The sequence below is a fragment of the Gouania willdenowi genome, chromosome 6, assembly GCF_900634775.1.
Source record: "Gouania willdenowi chromosome 6, fGouWil2.1, whole genome shotgun sequence".
Lineage (NCBI taxonomy): Eukaryota > Metazoa > Chordata > Actinopteri > Blenniiformes > Gobiesocidae > Gouania > Gouania willdenowi.
This window is the reverse complement of record NC_041049.1, coordinates 72,139,127-72,145,572: the sequence shown is the minus strand read 5'-3', so window position 1 is coordinate 72,145,572 and position 6,446 is coordinate 72,139,127.

Genomic DNA, 6,446 nt, shown 5'->3' with positions numbered 1-6,446 from the left:
AGTCCCTCCTTCAACATACAAAAAGTGTGTGTGAACACAAGCTCCGCCTACTGGGTGGGAGGAGGTTTAACTCTTTCAGCGGCTGATAAGCAGCGTTGCCCGTTTGGGCGGGATTTCCGGCCAATCGGGTTGCATTAGGAAAGGGGTGGAGCTGAGCGATGAAGGCACATTTCTGTTTTTAATATTCAATCAAAAAATGTGCTTTAATCAGAAAGAATAATAAGAATTTCAGTCAAAAAGAAAACAAAACTGTTTAATGAAAAGAACAAATGTTTTAATGCAAATATTTGACAACCAAAAATTTGTGTTTGAAGAATTTTTTTATTTCTTTTGATCAAAGTGATTTAAAAAAAAAAAAAATATATATATATATATATATATATATATATATATATATATATATATATATATTATATATTTATTTTTTTTTTTTTTTTTTTTTTTATTGAAGTCATCATTTATGTATTCTGGTCATAGTATGATTCATTATTCAATCTCAACAAAAAATAGTGTTCAATGTTTTTTTTTTTTTTTTTTGCCTTAAAAAACGTTTTATTTTCTTCTCATTTTTTTCTTCTTTTGATTAGAGTGAAGTTTTTTTTTTTTTTTTTTTACATTTTTTGATTGAAGTCATCTTTTTGTATTTGCGCTATGTTACAGGTAGAACAGTTTCCTCTTTATAATTCAATCCTCAAAATATTGCCTTAATCAAAAACAAATTCAACAACAAAAACCTCACTTCAAAAAAACAAAAACATTTTCAATTAAAGGAGAAAGTGTTCAAATGCAACTTTTTGTGTTTCAAATATTTGTTTGCATTTAAACCCTTTTTTCTTTGTTTGAAATTGTTTTTGTTTTTTTTATTGAAGTTTTTTTGGTTGATTTCTTTTTGTTGTTGTTGATTGAAACGTTTTTGATTGAAGAAAAGTTTAATTTTTTTATTGAAACATATTGTGCAGGTTACAAGGTCAGCTATTGAAATGGTTTCTCCCGGCAGAGTTTAGCAGGATTAATACAAAGTGACAGACATCATATTTACACAATTTTCAATACAAATAAATAAGTAAATAGTAATAATTAGTAAATAGGTACAACACAGCACTCTGCCTTTGACTTACCTGATGATAGATAATGTGGCAAGTTCCATTAATAGCTTAGTAAATAATATAAAATACATTTTATTAAACATTTTATTTAATATCTGGGTTGTATTGGATTTTTATTAGAATGTTCTCCTAAATAAATGGCTTTTGGAAAAATCTGGAGTCTATTTAAGAACCAGCGTTAGAGGTGACAAAATGTATTGTTAAAAAGAGTGTGAGCTACATTTTCAGATGATTATAATGTAAAATTAAAGCTGTAAGCAGTGATGAACAGGCCTTAGCAACCACACACACGTCTGTACGTGATGCACGTTGAGGTGTGTTGATGTTGGGGCGTGGCAGAAATGTTAAAGTGTTGAGACGTAGCTGATTATTTTGAATAATTATATCACAAACTTTCCTGCATTGTTTTGTGCAAATATAATGTCTATGATTTCCTTTTACCAATAGGTGGCGCTATGACTATGAATGACAGTTGGGTTAAACTATAACTCATTTTTTTTGGAATACAAATGAAAGCTGCTATACTTAATTAGCATCTATTAGCTCTACAAACTGTTAATAACTTCCATAAACATAGCACATCATCCTAGTGAACAGGCTGCTAAGAGGAATATTTACATCTATAAACATTAAAGATTAAATCGGGCTTTCGCCTTTAATCGGCCATGTAATGTTAGTACATTAATGGAATTTGTCTTCTGCACTTAACCCATCCCTGAGGAGCAGTCGGCAGCCATTTTGCGGCGCCTGGGGAGCAGTTCGGGGTTAAGGGACTTGCTCAACATCCCACAGTGACGGCCCGGTGAGGCTTGAACTGGCAACCCTCTGATTACAAGCCCAGCGTCCTTAATCACTAGGCCAACACTTCCAAGATTGTTTAATAACACAACCAAATAAACATGTATGTTTAAAACAAAAATATGAATGTGTGAAGTACTTTAACAGTGCAGTGTTGGATGCAAGACATATCTCTATAAAAGCAAGGAATCTGTCTATGATGATGATGTCATCACTGTAGAGAGTGATGATGTCATCAGTGCCAGCTGGGAGTAAATACAATTTTCATGGAGGCGCCATTGAGTCGTTTTGCCATTTACATGTACAATTCCCCCAAAATATCAAATTTTTTGCCAGTCCTAATATGTTTTTGAACGTGTTTAAAAATGCGATCACTTTTTTGTAAGAATAATAATAATTACAATAGGGTCCTACACATCATGTGCTCGGGCCCTAATAATAACTGCTTGACTAATGTGTTTGTCTTTATAAGCAGTAGAATGTGTTTTTTACTATAATTATTTTATTTAACCCTTACATGACTTTTTGAATAAATTATATCTTATTGTCTTTAACCCCTAGAAAATCATGTTAAAGTTGTCAAACAACTATTTTAGCTTTTATTCTACTTGCACTGATAAACCAAGACATTAAGGATAATAATCATATTCAACAATAGCTTATATTATTTTTTATCACTTTTTATGTTTCATTTCAGCTGCAAGGGTATAAGTTTATTTCCAGTGTGTTAAATCTAAATGTAGAAACAATGCTTCAGCTGAAAATATACGACATGAAAAATAAATAATTAAAATAAACAATTTAGGTTTCAGGTTCTAATCAAGATCATTTTTATTATTATGATTTACATTTATTTATTTTTTTAACAATATTTTTTATTTAATTTTTGCATTTTTAACAAAACATAAGCACAAACATCCACTCACATGGTGTCAAAAAAACAATTAAACACAAGATGGCAATAAATAATATTAGTAAATTAATTTCGGTGAATGAACAATTATTCTCTTCACTGAGTGACACACGACTTATTAGCCATAAAACTTCTCTATATTTACCAATAATCATATATGATCATTTCTTCAGTCTCATTAACTCTTTCTTCCACATTCCAAACAATGGTGGTTCTGTATTTTACAGCTTAGTGATGATTTTTAACTTAAAATAAATACATAATAAAACTAAAATACTCCCTATAGTTCCACTGCTTACCTGCATTTGAAAAACCAAATAGGTTTGAGTTGAAGAATTTAAAGAATCGGCTTATTTTAGTCATGAGATGAAATTTGATGAGGAAGTGAAAATGCCTGTAGGCTATAGTTGGCAGGAAATGACTGATACATAAGAAAGTTCACCAAATAAAAGTTGACGTTAAGGTTTCTTGTGTGTGTTGCACCACAACCTCATCCTGAACTTTAGGTTATTCACAAAACCCCGGTTCTCTGATTGTTCGTAGTGTAATGACTTAAGTCTTTAATATTCATGCTGTAAACTGTTATTTTGTCATGGCTCCTGTCTTTTATTGTTATTGTCATGTTGTCATGGCAACGGGATGGCAGTGGGCCTGAGGGGAGGGTTATTAGTGAGTGGATTCTACGAGTCTCACTAGTTTGACTTCTTTTTGTTGGCGTTGTCACGGCCCACAGTGACATTTGTTGTTTGGTTAAATAAACCTGGTTCCTTTCACTGTGCAGAGTGTCACAGCATATTTGGTTTCAGCTCCGAAAAGACGAGTCAGGAATCACATAGATTTCACAACTCTGAGGTGGAGCAGCTCAGTGCGTGAATGTGAGTGACCTAGTGTCTATGGGAGGGTCCTACACGGTGACCGGGATAGATAGCGAGGTTATGTTCATAGTGCAGAAAGAAAATAAAGCCTGTTCTTTATACGCGGTCGTGACGGTACCAACTTTGACGAGCGTGAGGTATACGGTAGTTAACCCTGGAGGAAAAGCAGCCTCCGCCCTGGATGATACATATTTCCCGTGTCTTTGAACCAGGGTTGGGAAACTCAACAGAAAGGTTTTAACTTGAGCAAGAGATGGAGTAGTTTTACTAACACAAGCTGTTCGATGTGAATCTCCTTCAGTGACTTTAAAGAAACCCACAGGTTGACTTCCTTAACAACACTAACTCTTTTTTATGACTCACCAGAGGAAACATCCTGACTCCCATCCTTTCATAAACAGAAAACCTTTTGGATGATGTTTGGATTCCCAGGCCCTGTGGTGACATCTGTCACATTAACACTCCATGACTCTCCAGGGCTGTGAAAAAAAAGCCTCTTTTTCCTCCAGAACAGAAGGACAAATAAAATCTTCAACTATGTTTGAAAATCACAAAAAAATAACATAGTAATAATTCATGCAGAAATTGAAAATGCACACGTTGTCGTATGCAGCTCTTTTCAGGTAATTTCTCTACCCAACAGAAAGCTTTTCTTCTTCTCTTCTGCTTTTCAATGAAGGCAGTCGCACTCTCTGTTTCTCCCTCCCTTCCACCCTTATCTCTCCCTGCTGCTGCTTTATCTGGTCCTGTGAACCTAACAAGAGCCTCTCTCTGTGACTCATCCAAAACTGGAATAATGGAATGAATTAGTTGGTCTCTCAGTGCCATCGACCAAATTTTTTTTGACAAAAAGAACCGGGGGTGGTGAACCCGCATGTCCAAGCGGGATGTTTGCAGCTGGATATGCACTTGACCCTTGGAAAAAGTGGCGAGTTGTGTGTTGTGTTCTTCATCCTGGCCTGGGCGTTCTGTATTGACGGAGCTGCAGCCGAGGCTGAAGGCTTCCCGGGCCAGCCGGTCAAACCGTGTTGAGACGGCGGGGCGGGGCACAGATGGTCTTGGTGCTTTGAACTGCGAGCACTAAGGAGCAGCCTGCGAAAACATCTTGCGCCGCACAGGTGGAGATGTAGCCGGGGATTTTCGGTGGAATGCCTCGTGCTCCCTCTTTTTGGCCTCATACTGTCGTTACATGGAGGCCAACGTGGAACCAAAAATCTCCTTCAGGACTACGGTCATAGCGAGGATGTCATCCTTTTCTTTTTAAAGCTACTTTAGGTGTTGTGAATAAACGTGTCTGTTGTATAATCTGGGTCTTCAGTTTCTCAGTTGTGTAAGACGGGGCATGTTTGCAGAGGTCAGAGGTTACTTAAATCATTTGGACAAATAAAGTGACTCTACAGAGGTCAAAAGTTGATGAGTTTGTCTTTCATCACATGAAGACATCATTCATTTACTGTAGTACCAGGAAATGCTCAGTATATATATATATACATATATATATATATATGTATATATATATATATATATATATATATATATATATATATATATATATATATATATATATATATATATATATATATATATACATAGTATATTTCAACACACTGATTCTCTGGGGGCTTTTATTCATCTTGTGTTTATATATAATAATAATAATAATATTACATTAATTTTATATAGCGCTTTTTTGGGAACTCAAAGTTGCATTACAGAATTAAGGAATTACTCTTTCACTACACACTTAGTGGTGGTAAGCTACTATTGTAGCCACAGCTACTGACAGAAGCGAGGCTGCCATAGTGAACCATCAATATATGATCACTAACAGTTTGACTCTGAAGTTCTGTATGTTTGAAAACAGGTTTATGTTTTAAAATCTACAAAGGTTTGAACTTTGAGTGTTTAAACAAGAGAAATGTTCATTTTTGTCTGAGAAAAGTGTATAAAGTGTTTGGTGAGGGATTTTACAGCCTTAAAACATGTATATAATTGTAAAAAATAAAGCTGACTATTTTGCAGGTTATTTTTAGAACGTAACCCCTGCGATAAACGAGGGACTACTGTATATAAGTTAAGAGAAGTTTTTTTGGTGTTAAAATACATATATGTTCAGGTGGAATATGCACATCATCAGTTTTGTGAATCAAAGCATAGTATTGCCCAAGTATTTGTACATGTTTTAATGATTTTTTTTACATTAACCAATTAGATTTTTTCATTCTAGAAAGCAACAATAGATGTAGGAAGTTATTTATAAAATCTAACCTCAAAAACCACATTGTAATGACTTAAGTGTTTAATGTTCATGCTGTAAACTAGCTTTTATGTTATTGTCATATTGTCATGGCAACGGGCCTGAGGGGAGGAGTTATGAGCGAATGGGATGCTGGGATGAGGAAGTGGAAAGTGTGAATTTACGAGTCTCACTATTTTTCTTTTTCTTGGCAGTGATAATTTTTGTTTGGTTAAATAAACCGACGTGTTGAGGTCAAACTTTTCTGGTTCCTTTCACTGCAGAGTCACAATATATTCACTTATTATTTTATTACTTAATGTTATGCCTGTTTTCTATTTGTATACAATTTTTTACTGTATTTTGTTCGGTTTTCAACTTTAAAGTGTATATAAATATATTTCCAATTAAAATGATAAAAAAAGGTTTTTGTCTTATTGCTAATGCTATGTTTTTATTTGCTTAAGGACTGTGGGTGCAAATTAGCATTTTGGATATAACCACACATTATTACATAA